Genomic DNA, 14,204 nt, shown 5'->3' on the forward strand with positions numbered 1-14,204 from the left:
AAAATGAGCTAAAACAACACAACTCTTGAGCTGTTTGGCAGGGTAACTTAATTGTTTATGTTCAAACAACTTAAAATTGTTTAAAAATGAACGAGTTAGCTTCATTTCTTCCGTGTCGTCATAACAAAAATCAATTGTGCGGAAACCAGCATGTTTTACAGTGTGAGTAAGTTTTTATTGTCAAAAGATTAGAGCTCATCTTCGTTAAAGCTACAAACTTTATAACTTCTTGTGCCTAAATGATTTCAGCTGAACTTATATAGCACATTTCATGAAAAATCAAAGTGCTTTACATAAACAGGAATAAAAGAGAGAAGTATAAGAAAAGAAAAACTAATAATAAAAACAGAGCTAATCTAGTATTATAAAAATATAAATTTAATAAATAAAAAGACTAAAAATCAAGAGAAACAAAAATATTGAATTTTAAAAAAAATTTCATATGAATTTAATTGTATTATCTTTCCATTTCTAAAGATGTTTTGTGACTAAAATATAATTTTAATAAATATATCTGTTTAATAAATCTGTTTTGGCGACGCAGTGGCGCAGTAGGTAGTGCTGTCACCTCACAGCAATAAGGTTGCTGGTTTGAGCCTCGGCTGGGTCAGTTGGCGTTTCTGTGTGGAGTTTGCATGCTCTCCCTGTGTTTGCGTGGGTTTTCTCCGGGGGCTCCGGTTTCCCCCACAGTCTAAAGTCATGCTTTACATGTGAATTGGGTAGGCTAAATTGTCTATAGTGTATGTGTGTCTGTATGTTTCCCAGAGATGGGTTGTGGCTGAAAGGGCATCCGCTGCGTAAAAACGTGCTAAATAAGTTGGCAGTTCATTCCGCTGTGGCGACCCCAGATTAATAAAGGGACTAAGCCGAAAAGAAAATCAATTAATGAATGAATAAATCTGTTTTGGTTAAATGCACCAATATATATTATCCATTTTCACTGGGAAATGGATAAAAATATACATTTTCATAATGGGATGTACTCAATTACGCTGAGCACTGTATATACAAAACCAATTTATTACCTGTGTAAATATATTAATTACATAAATAATTTTCAGTGTCTTGCACAGTTTCTTGTTTCATTTCTTGTTTCATTTCACTACTGTTAAAGTCAAAATTATTAGCCCCTCTTAGAATATATTTTTCTTTTTTAAATATTTCCCAAATGATGTTTAACTGAGCAAGGAATTTTTCACAGTATTTCTGATAGTATTTTTTCTTCTGGAGAAAGTCTTATTTGTTTTATTTTGGCCAGTATGAAAGCAGTTTTTATTTTTTTAAAATTATTTTAAGGTCAATATTTTTAGCCCCCTTAAGCAATATTTTTTTGCATTGTCTACAGAACAAACTATCATTATACAATGACTTGCATATTTACCCTAACTCACTTAATTTACCTACTGTAATTAACTCAGTTAAGCCTTAGAAAAAAATCTTCTTTCCGTTAAACAGGAATGGGGAAAAAATATAGAAGGGGGCTAATAATTCAGGAGGGCTAATAATTCTGACTTCAACTGTATGCATTTTTGACTCTAAAAGTGCCGCAAACAACAAATTATACCTACAAAATGTACCAACAAATAAGAATTTTCTGAGCGAACTATCCCTTTAATCTGGTTTGAGCAGTCTATCTTCTATCTGTCCGCGTCAGTGTCCTTCCAGAGAGTGTTTGTTTGATGTGAGACGGGGTGAGTGTGTGATAAAAGCGTTGGCATGGCCAGCTTAGTCTCTCCATGGTCACACCGGTCAGCAAGTGCGACCCGCACTGACTGGCAACCTTCAAAGGTCCCCATCAGAGGAGTGATTGGATCTCTTTTTCTTTCAGCTGTCTTTATCTTTTTTCCTCCCTCTCTCGCATAGGAAGCTGCAGGAAAAAAGCAGCAGACGGCATCTGTCCTTCCCCTCCCCTCCGCTCATTTTCTCTGAGATGCTGTACATGACTATCGGACATTCTCCTGGTCAAACAAGTGTAAAATCTTTAAATGGGAATGTTTGACTTTGCCACCGCCATGAATAATAGAGAAGCCCGCTGGTTAAAAAATGGTATTAATGTGATTTAACACACTTGCGAAGGATGAATATCCTGTGGGAGAAAGAGGTGTGATGGAGGATATAGGAAAAGGAGGATGTCTGTGATGCTGAAAGCCTTTTTGCAGCATCACACCGATGTTGTTAGCGGTGATAAAAGCTAACCAGAGTCGCAGGTAATACAACGCTGCAAGCTGCATTGGGACCCAAGGCCACAAACATGTCTTTAAGGAGCACTTTAATTGTGTTTCTCCTGTCCCTCATCCCCCTTGTGGCTCTCCTGCGGTGATCACATTTCCAAACAGGGCTGAAGTGGTAATCGGACTTGACTCTCTAAACTGTGGGCGTTGACTTTAGTGTCTGTCCTTTACTTTGACCTCTGCTGCTGATCTTCTCTCTAAACTTCCACAGATTTTCACTATTGCACACACTGAAGCGCCTTTAGCCAGTATGTGCTGGATAAGTAGTGCAAACTATATGTTCGTTTACCTAAATAATTCATATTTTGCAATAATTTATTTAATTTTAATTCTTTTATTCTGTTGAAAATAATACAAACATTGCCTAAAAATAATATAATTGTGCAGTTTTCAGTTCTTTCTCTGTGTGTGTTTGAGGGTTGGTGTGGTTTATACTACTAAACAATGTTTAAACCTACATTTGGGTCAGATGTCAAGAAAAAAAAATTATAACATTGCCTTAAATTTGTTTTTAAAAAATCCATTCAAAGTACTTATAAACAACTTAATCTTAGTTCCTAAATAAAAATAAATAATTTAATTAATATTTTTATTTAATAATTTAAATAAATAGAAATCTTTCCCAACTTGCAAATCTTTCTTGCATAATCTAATATAAATGTTTAATACACTGTATATTGGTAATAAAGCTATAAACTAGTCCATTCTTGCATATCAACTGAATTGTTGTTGTAGTACTTATATTCTCATATAGATTATATTAATAATTTAATTGTGGTTTTTTTTCCATTTTATTATAAGTTTTTGCTTTTATAGAAAGTTTGTGTAATCCTTTTCTTTTAAAAATGTATTTCAACATAATTTTAGTTTATTTTTTATTAACATGAATTTAATCAATCAGTCAGCTATTAACCTAACCACCCGCCCTACCAACCAACCAAACGCCCACCCACCCAACCAACCGCCCAACCAACCAACCGACCGACCGACCAACCAACCAACCAACCAACCACCTGCCCAACCAACCAACCGCCCGTCCAACGGACCAAACGCCGTCCCGCCTGCCCAACCAACTGCCCAATCAGGCAACCAACCAGGCAACCAGCCAACCAACGATCCGACCGACTGACCAACCAACGAACCAACCAGCCAACCAACAATTCAAAAACCCACCCAACCAACCGACGAACCAACCTACCATCCATTCGACTGGCCGACTGCACGGCCGCCCGACCAGCCAGCCAGCCAACCAACGATCTGACCAACCAACCAGCCAACCAACTATTTAATCAACCGACCAACCATCCCACCCACCTACCCACCCGCCGCCCAACCGCCCGGCCGCCCGCCCGCCCAACCAACCAACCAACCAACCAACCAACCAACCAACCAACCTTTAGTAAATTAAAATAACCCTGACAAATTTCTTCATATTATGTTTGAATTTGCAGATGATCGTTAGAACTATTTTACAGTTATAGTTATAGGTATAGTCACGCATGGTTTAAATTCCTCAGTGAGTAATAGCTTTAATTAGGATTTCCTTGTTTGTATAGTATGGCTTCAGAACAGTTAAATAGCTTGCTGTGTTCATAGAAATCAGTCTGTCATACAGTTGTGAAATGAGCTTCAGTAAACATTCATTTTCTTTTTGGCTTAGTCCCTATATTAATCTGGTGTTGCCACAGTGGAATGAACCCCCAACTTATCCAGCACACTTTTTTTGTACGCAGCGGATGCCCTTCCAGCCGCAACCCATCACTGGGAAATATCCATACACACTCATAAAATATGGACAATTTAGCTTACCCAATTTTATACTTCAGAATTGACAGTTTTGAAACCGGAGAACCCGGAGGAAACCCACACGAACACGGGGAGAACATGCAAACTCCACATAGAAACTCTAACTGACCTAGCCGAGGCTTGAACCAGCGACCTTCTTGCTGTGTGGAGAATTTGCTACCCACTGCGCCACCGCATCGCTTCAGTAAACATTCATAGTATTTTCATTTTCAGTACAATCACAATTTGAATGCTCAAAACAATAAAGGCTGATGTCTTGATGTGTTGAAATGGAAGGAACATGCTTAGTTCAACTTCTAGAAGGACATTCATTAAAATACAGAACACATTAGAGGCAGATTTACTATGAATCTTGATTTTTTTTTTTTTTTCAAACCTGCCCTGCTCTATAAAAGTGGTGATAACTTATTCTGAAGATGGAGAGCAAGAAGTATTTGTGAGGTGCATGTGAAAAGGCACTGACTAATATGCAAGATCAGGCCGTGGTGCTGCATGTGCAAAGAGCTTCTGTTAGTATTCCTGACTTTAACCTTTGCTCTGTTTAAGTGCTCCTGCTGTGTCTCTCCTGGGCCTTCCTCTTCCCTTCTGACCCTCACGGCTTTCTGCTGCCTAGACTGCACTGCTTCAGTGATGCAGATTCTTCACGTGCACTTTGGATGTAAAGGTCTGTGAATTTTTCTTTACAGTGTTCTACAGCAGTCTAATGTTGGATCTCTTAGTTTTTAACTGGGGGAAAGAATGGTTTCATTTTGGAATCAAGCATATTGCAAGGTCATTTCAAATCCATCTGTTTTTGTTCTGTGAAACCTTAAGTAAGGATTAAACATAATGCGTACTGTATTCTTTTGTTTCGCACAGGCTAAAATGTATTTACCTCCCCAAAACACATTTTTGTTTCACAGAAATAAGCATGAATTATATACAAAAAAACTTTCTTTTTGTGGTGAATCATCAGTTTATTTCGTTTAGGATTTTTTTCTCAGCACTGGGAGTTTATATCTTAAGGTTTTAAGGGACAAACTCACAGTTATCACTTAACATCTCATAATTTCTCAGTTTGTATCTTAAAAATAAAGGTAAGACTTGTGAGAGCCTATAAACTTGCACTTGCAATAAATAAAGTTGTAATTATTGGAAGATGTAAACTCAAAGTTCTATCTTGTTCATGTAGTTGACTTAACAGTACATCTCAGAATTCTGTGATAACTTTTTATTTCTGCAATTCCGAGTTTATACCTCACAATTCTGAGTTGTAAGTTTGCATCTGAAATCTCAGTTTACAACTGAAATACAAGAGTACCAAGTTTAAATCTCACAATTATGAATTTAAATCTCATAGTTCCAAGTTTATATCTAAACATGCAAGTTTGCGTGTTTTATTGGCTTTTATTTAGGCTTTTAAAATGTATTATGGGATCTTCCAATGGGACCTTATCTTTCCTCCAAAAGGTTTTGGTGTTGAAAAGTTCAAAAAAGTGACTTTTATTGACATTTTTAATAGTTTAAACTGACATACTGTCTGGGTTGGTGTTGTAAATTATGGTACAAAACTAATGAGCTGCCAGTACATTTTACCAACTTAGTTGTCTATATATTATAACTTACACAAAATCTTCTCTCAGACTACTAATGTCAAAAAAAGTCACACTGTTAGTACTGCAGAGTTGTATTTTCAACATCAAAAGTCGACAGAGCAGTGAAAACTCCTATAATGCAATTCACAACCACAAATGACCAGAAAACGCATGTGAATCACAAAATACGGAATTATTTAACAGATATTTCTTGCAGCATGCAGATTTCACAATTCCAGTGTAATGTGTAAGTGTATAGCTTAAATGCTGCCCTAAAATCAACCAATTGTGGGTTTACATCTCACAATTCTGCATTTGAATCTTGCAGTTCGAAGTTTACATCTTGTGATTCCAAATTCACATCTCACAGTACTGCTTTTACATCTTTGCAGCGATTTGCTTTTTTAAATTTATGTCGTAAGTTCTGTGTGTAGATCTTACAGTTTCAAATATGCATCTTGCAGTTTACGTCTCACATTTCAACTTTCAAATGTACATGTCAGAATTCGGAGATCACATCTCAATGTTCGAGTTTACATCCCAGAATTCTACATTTTGAGTATAGATTTCACAATTCTAGGTTTAAATCTCATAGTTCTGAGTATATATCTCACAATTCTAAATGACATGTTTGCATCTCAAATCTGAGTTTACATCTCAGTTTACAACTCTCATAATTCTGAATTTAAATCTCATAGGTCCAAGTTTAAATCTAAAATTTAAGTTTACATCTCATAATCTCTACTTTTTTACACGGGTGCATTTTGAATTAAAATCTTGTATGAAAACTTCTCATCCATAACAGCGTTTTTACAGTCTTTGTGCACACTCTACAGCCCAAAATGCATGTTATGTGATCATTCACTCTCAATAGGCATGCACATACAATAGTCCAGAAGACCAGTCACTGGTGTTTCCAAACTAAATCCGCATCGTCAGTGTTTTCAAAATGCATCATTTTTGTGGGTTGAAGATGACGGAGTAGTGTGGATACTTGGCAGAACTGCAACAAATCCTTAAAAATCAACTTACTAGTGTAAGTGCTGCCTGAAAATCTGGGGTTACATCTTACAATTCTGAGTATTTATCTTGTTATTCTTAGTTTACATCCTGCAATTCTGAGTTTACTTCTCATAATTCTGAATTTAGCACCATATTTAAAAGAACAGCGACTAAAAACTGTCAGATAAAATCTTGCAATGGCTTTTTTAAATTTAATTTTAAATCCCAAGTGATTTTAATGAGCTTTTATTCAACATGAGTAAACAACGTGTACAAAAGTGAAACATCTTTTATGCTCTGTTTATGTTTGTTGATTTCACACGCTTTCTCACACATGAACTGTATTAATTTAAGAGCTGTGAGGTTTAATCGAGCTCAGTCTGGAATTATGTAGGCTTTTCAGGCTGTCGGAGTTGCTACACAGAGTAGCCAGCATACGGATAACATGAATGGAATTAGCCATGACACTAACATAACATTTAAAGAAACTGGATTTCAGGGGAATGAAAATAAAGGCCCATTGTTTTCCTGCGTCCTTTTGGATTTAAACAACGTCAGTCCCATTCAGAAGCCCTTTCTTAAATGTTTAGCTTAGGTTTTCTTCGAGATTTGCTGTTGCTCTAATACACTTTAAAGGGTCAAATACAGCACATTGTGAGTGTTGATGGAACAAAACGTTTTAAAGCTTTTGAAGGTATTAGAACAGCTTGTGAACTGCTGCTATTGTGCAGTGTTTTAGTGGCAGATCTTGTGCTCATAATAATTGTTCTCTTGATGTTTCAGTTTCATACATCAGTAAACTATTACAACATTAAAATAAATAGTTATGTAACGTTTAACACCTCAAGAACTGGATAGTTCACCAAAAACTGAAAATTTTGCGATCATGTACACATTATTTACAAACCGGTATGAGGTTCTTTCTTCTGTTGAACACAAAGGAAGATATATTAGTAACACTTTACAATGAACAGTACATGAATAATGATCATTACTTTAGAACGAGTGATGAGGCATGTGCTAATCATAAGCTAACTTTAACTACAAGTCACATGAGTTCATGTGAATAACAGCTACCTTAATTACTTGTTAGTACATGCTTGTTTGGTAATTAATGGATTAGTTACCCCATTAGTTTATGCTTAATTTAACCATTATGAGCTCATTATATGTCAGTGTTTTATTATATCATGACTTTACTTGAAGGGACACATCATAATTAATCCATACTTAACTACTCATGAACTCCTTATGCACACCCATACACTGAATACCAATAGAACAGTGGGTAACACTTTTGTTTAGGTCACAATTAAGGGTATTAACAAAGGATTAACTAACACTACTAGCTTAATAAATGACTAATTAGCTGCTTATTAATAGTTAGTAAGGTGGACGTTTAGGTTTTGGGTAGGATTAAGGAAAAAGAATATAGATTATGCTTTATAACTACTAATGAACAGTTAATAACTTAATAATAAGCAGGTAAGAAGTCAGTTCTTAACAGAGTGAATTGTGACCTAAACTAAAGCGTTACCGAAAAGTGTTCTGTCAAGTTCATGTGTAGTTAATGATGATGTGCCCCTCCAAGTAAAGTCATGACATAGCTATACATCAACAGCTCATGGGTTCATGCTGGTTACATTTATCTTAGGCTTTATATAATAATTAACATTTAAGTTTGTGTTACCACTATGAAGTATTCTCTTTAATTAATACATTAATTAACTGAAAACACATCTGTTTAGCGGTGCTTTTACTGAATGAGCACTGAGCTACGTCCGACAGATCGGACAAGTTTTTCTCTTCTTTTTCATTATTTTATAACTTGTTTTAACACATTTAATCAATTTTTAATAATTTTTATTATTTGTTTTTATTTTTCTTATACTTGTCTCTTTTATTCTTGTTTATGTAAAGCACTTTGAATTGCCACTGCATATGAATTGTGCTATATAAATATGCTTGCCTTGCCTATGAACTAACAAGTTATTAAGGTAGCCGTTATTGAACTCATGTTGCTCATGTTGTAGTTAAAGTTTGTTCATGATTAGGCGATGTCTTAACTTATCATTAGTTCATGATAAAGTAATGTTTAGTTTACATATTAATACATCATTATTCATGTATTGTTATAGTGAAATATTTTAAATATAGTGTTATATTTTAAAGTAAGATAAAACCCTGTAACTATTGACTTCCATTTGCTTTCAACTTCTTTGGAAGTCAATGGTTGCAGGTTTTCATCTTTCCTTAAAATATCTTCTTTAGTGTTCAACAGAAGAAAGCAACTTTTAAAGGTTTCGAACCTCTTGAGGGAGAGTAAATAGTGAGTAAATTGTCATTTTTGGGTGAACTACCCCTTTAAGTTTGCTTTTATTTTCATCTCTTAGTTTTTGTAAGAAAAAAGACGCTCATTGTGATCTTGCATATGATCTTTTTAAAACTGTTAGTTTAATTCTTCTTTTTTTTTTTGCTTGGAATATAAAGAGAAATTGTTTGTGAATATGTTATTTCCATATTGATATATTACTGTGCAACCTAAAATCTCAGATATCTCAGTGTGGCGCTATTTATAGTTTTATACTTGTAAAATTCTTTTGACATCATGTGGTAATTTTTCTAAAGTAGAGAATGTAGATAGACATATTTTTTTTATCTGTCAAGATGATAAAAAATCATGACACACTGCATTTGGAATATTAAACATGTAATTTAAAATAAAAAACATTTTTTAGAGACTTGTAATTTTAATTGAACCCTTTATGAACCCTTTTACCTGTGATACCCATAATATTACCCATTTATCACACTGACCATTCATATGCTGTTATTTGATTTCTGTTTTAATCTAGTAACATAAATTGGATTTGATGATGTATATGTTTTTATATTTGTATGATGCTGATTAAGGCTGAATATCTATTGTGTTAATTGTGCTGATTGTAAAATGATAAAATTAATAAAAAAAAAGATGATAAAAGTCATAACGTTTTTAAAGTTAAGCATTTTAATTTGAAACTGAATGCGATAATTTATATATAGGCCCATTTTTATTTTTAAAGTTATGCAAAAAGTGTCAGTTAGCCTAAATTCCATTGTTTTTGTAGTATGTTAAGATGACAGAAAGTGTTTTAAATTAGTTTTTAAACATTGAATTTTTGGTGTGCATTTTTACACGTTGGTACAATTTTAGTCAGCATAACTTTGGTTTCATTGTAGTCTGTCAAGTGTTTGAGTGAGAGCGAGAGTGAAGGTGTGAAACAGACAATGCCCTGGTCTTCATCACCCCATGACTGATCTGAGGTCAAGCCTGTGTTACCACCATGAAATGTTCTCTCTAGTTTAAATATTCGCTCAATTAAAATCCTGCCAGAGAGAACTGGAGGAGCCCGTTTCCCCCTCCTGATACCCCCCTGCTGGGCTCTTTCTCAGGAGAGGAAATCTTGCTGATTAGTCAATGATTGAGATTTTCGGAGGAAGGACAGAAACAAAAATGTAGAGGATAAGACAAGTGGTGCCAAGGGGGACGTGAAGACAGGGAAGGAGGGGAGGGTGAGGCCGGGGTACGGGAGGGCTTCCTCGTGCCTCCAGTGGAGCAGAAAATCTCTCTGAAATTGGTTATTCCCTTCATCCGTCGTGGCAGGGGGTCATGGTGAAATCTCCTTTACGTGCCCCTCCGCCTCCCTGGACAGCGTCCATTACCACCGCTGTTTGTCAGGCACATGGGGCTGGGAGTGTCGCTGCTGGCCGGACGTCCCGAGTGAGGCTCATTTAGCTGTCAAATCCTCGGGTTGCATTAGCACTCCATGAAAGGCGTGAAGTAAACACAGACAGGGACATTCACACCATTACAAACTGCTAGATGTCTCCTTTGCTTCTTCTCTTACTCTTGAATGAGAGAAGTAGTTACAGTTTATTTAAGTTGTAGCTTTTCACTGTAAAAACAGTAAGAACATTTGTGTTGGGACAACCTGAAGGAATTAATCCTGTTTGGTTTTGTAAATTCAATTGAATTAAACATAAAACAATTAAGTTCTCCCCAAAAGAAACTCAATTAATATTAGCTGAAATAACACAATTCTTAAGTAGTTTGAACAAACAGCAAACGTTTTTTTTTTTTTGAGTGTTTGGATGCATCTCACGTGAGGATAAATAATGAACCATACACCACTGTTAACAAGTTTTGTAAATTACACAGTATTTAACTGTAATTTGCATTGAAATTTACTGTAAGACATGTTAAAGGGTTAATAAATCCCTATGTATCAGTCCCTTAAAAGTGACGTCGCACAGTTTCGGGCTCAGGCATGCTTTGCACTCACTCTACAAGCATACCGCACCAAAGCCCAACCGAGCCACGCTCTGGCACACCTTGTTCAACAGGGCCAGGCCGCCCAACTGAACCACGTGTGGGCCTAATTCAGAGCACTCACATTGGTCAGACGAACAAGGAAACGCCCCACGCACTGTAAAAAATAAATCCGTAAAATGTACAGTAAAAAAACGGCAGCTGTGGTTGCCAGTACTCAGCTACTAAACACCAGTATGGTAACACGCATAAAATTAAAGTCATGAAATAAACATTGTTAATCAACATTAGATGTAACATAAATCTCTAAAGTACATAACTGATGGGGAAACAACTAAAAAGATCCATATTAATGTCAAACAAAATGCATAAAAAGTTATGTGCCATGCAGGGAATTCTGGGAAAGTCAATTCACGGTTATTTGCCTTATATATTAAGGAAACATACTGTTTCCAGGTTACGGATTTGTACTGTAGCATTTTTACAGTTTTTTACCGTTGAAACCACGGCCATTTTTTACAGTGTGGGCATGGTTTAGTGTGAGTGCACCCTAAAACAGTACTTAATATGTAAAAGAAAAAAATCCTGATTGAATATTCTTGCATGGGGTAGTTAAAGCATACCTATCAACCATCCCATTTTTTCGGGATTCTCCCTTATTTTACCATTCCATCCCGCTATCTTCCCATTTAAATATGTTCCCGTATTACTTTCGTATTTTAGTTTGTTTTCTATAAGAAGTAAAAGTAGCATCAAAGAGGCGATCTCAAATGTGATATAAGTGCAAGAGCTGTTCAAGAGAATTTTGCTTTGGCTTTATTCTGGCTTGAAAGCACATTGAGATGAATATTGAAATTGCTGCATTCACTTCTTTTCCATTAAAGTTATTTATCGAACTTCGCCCTTATATGCAACTGCTGAATCAGTCCATTCTTCTGTATGCGCGATTTGTAAGGAGCGAATGTGGACTTTTGGGTTTGGGTGTGTTTTTAAACTTAAATCTAAAAACACTTAATAATATGTAAACACGTCTGTCCTGGCATGTTTTATTTTAAACACAAATAATTTTGTCTTAAATAAGCATAAACACAAAAGTAATCCAATGCTTTCACTAAAGATCTGTGGATTCTTAAAGTCACACCTCTGTTATCAAACAAAAAAGTGGATCAAAATTAGTATTACATCCCGTATTTTTGCTTCACAGTGTTGACAGGCATAAGTTAAAGTCTGTGTGAAATCAAAATGTACAATGTTTGTTTGCTAGGGCACATAAACGCACATTAGCATATTAACCTTTATTGTTAAGGGTAAAGAATAAAGACTTTAATCTTTAGACCATTTGCTTCTGTGTTCGGACTGGTGGTCCTTCTGTTGGCGTCAGTTTGACTTCTGCCCCGATATTTTTAACCACGCTCTGCTTAACGTTCGTTTGCTACTAGATAATATAAGAAATACATCAACATACTGAAATAAAAGTAAACTTCCAGTTCACACAAACATTAAGGAGACTTTTTATATTAAGTTTGAATGCTGAATGTTCAGAATGATAACTTTTGACTGAAATAAAAAAACAAATACAGCCAATATTATTATCGTTTTAAGGTGGAAGTTAGTTGTGGGCCGACTAAAAGTAATAATTCAAATCATTTGAGAGAGGATGTGAGTATAAAAATATTTGTGTTTTTTAGTCCAGTCACATAAGCCATTCTGAATGTTGACTGAATTTGATAGTAACCATAGACCGTTTTAAAGCATTCATTTTTGACAATATTAGTTCAACTAAGATGTCAATTGAAAATATTAGTTCAACTGAGATGTTTTTGCTTTTAATTGGTGTTTTTATGAGTGTGTGTGTGTGTGTATGAACAGAGAAACTTTTTACTAATTCATTTTAGAATTTAAATACTATTATATACTATATACATACTATTGTATGGTGTAATTTATGCAATGTATTAATCTCAGATTTATTACCAATGTTTGAGCAGTTTGTAATGAAAATTTAAAAGATGAAACTTTTCCCCAGCTTAGGATGTCTATGAAATCTTGACTGATCTTTAATGTTTTAACGTTAAAGATCAGTCAAGATTTCAAAGACATCATAAGAAGCTGGGGAAAAGTCTCATTTTTTAAAAAACGTTTAGGGTGTTAACAGACCAAACACCTATTTAAGGCTCTATAAAGGCTAACATAATGCTGAAAGAGGTGTTTTGTAATGTAAATGTGTTTTGCAAAGAAAATTATTAATTCAAACTATAATCTTGCGTAGACTGGTTTTTATAATATCTAGCCTCATACAGTAGGAGAAATTAAGTATGCAACACGTCACCATTTTTTTTTCAGAGAACACATTTCTAAAGGTGCTTTTGACTTGAAATTTTCACCAGGTGTTGATAACAATGAAAGAAATCCATATATGAAAAGAAAACAAATCAAATTCTTTTTGAATGAAGTTATATTTATTATAATGAAATAGCACTTGAAAAAAGTATTGAATACATGAAGAAAGGGGGGTGTAGAAAGGCAATGAAAGCTCAGACAGCAGCTGAAATCTTTCAGTGGTTCTTCAGCAACCCTCAGCCCCTTTGTCATTGTAAATTAATATTCGCTGCTTCAGTCCAGCATCTACATTAGCAGAATGATATAGATGAATCCAGCAAGACAATGATCCAAAACACAGACAAGGAAACTCTCAAATGCTTTCAGAGAAGAAAATCAAGCTGTAGAATGGCCCAGCCAATCACCTGACTCGAATCAAATGAAAACTACAAAATAAAGGTCAGATTTGGTAGACGAGACCCACAGAACCATCAAGGTTTTTACAATTTGTTGAAGTCTATGAAAAACTCGCACCAGAGCAATTCATGTGACTTCATTCTCCATATGAGAGGCTGCCATCACCAAAAATGGTGACGTGTCGAATACTTATTTCCCTCACTGTATGTACTTTTGAATCAAACTATATTAGTGTTTGTTCACCAAATTTTAATTTCAGAGTTTGTGCAAATAGATCATGTTCTGTCTCTTGTATGTTGTACTTGTGTGAAAGGGATAAATCTCCAAAAAAGGAATATTCTTTCATATTTTGAAGAATACTGAAAACTAGTTACCAGAGATTTCTATAGGATTTTTTCCTACTATGGATGTTAATGGGGTTTCAACATTCTTCAAAATATCTTCATTTGTGTTCAACAGCAAAAAACAAACTCATAAATGGTTAGTAAATGTTTTTTTGTTTTTTTTGGGGTGAACTTTCCCTTTAAGTTGCTGTCTGCAGTT

The 14,204-nt window shown here is 35.1% G+C and overlaps 1 protein-coding gene across 1 annotated transcript in view; it reads left to right on the plus strand.

Annotated features, from left to right (window-relative positions):
* Positions 1 to 14,204, plus strand: part of LOC137487862 (uncharacterized) — a 142,810-nt gene that overhangs the window by 5,355 nt on the left and 123,251 nt on the right. The window contains exon 2 of the mRNA XM_073926585.1: positions 4,584 to 4,701. The gene's annotated coding sequence lies outside the window, so the exon portion shown is untranslated. The remainder of the gene's footprint in view (positions 1 to 4,583; positions 4,702 to 14,204) is intronic.

The sequence above is a fragment of the Danio rerio genome, chromosome 16 (assembly GCF_049306965.1).
Source record: "Danio rerio strain Tuebingen ecotype United States chromosome 16, GRCz12tu, whole genome shotgun sequence".
NCBI classification, from domain to species: domain Eukaryota; kingdom Metazoa; phylum Chordata; class Actinopteri; order Cypriniformes; family Danionidae; genus Danio; species Danio rerio.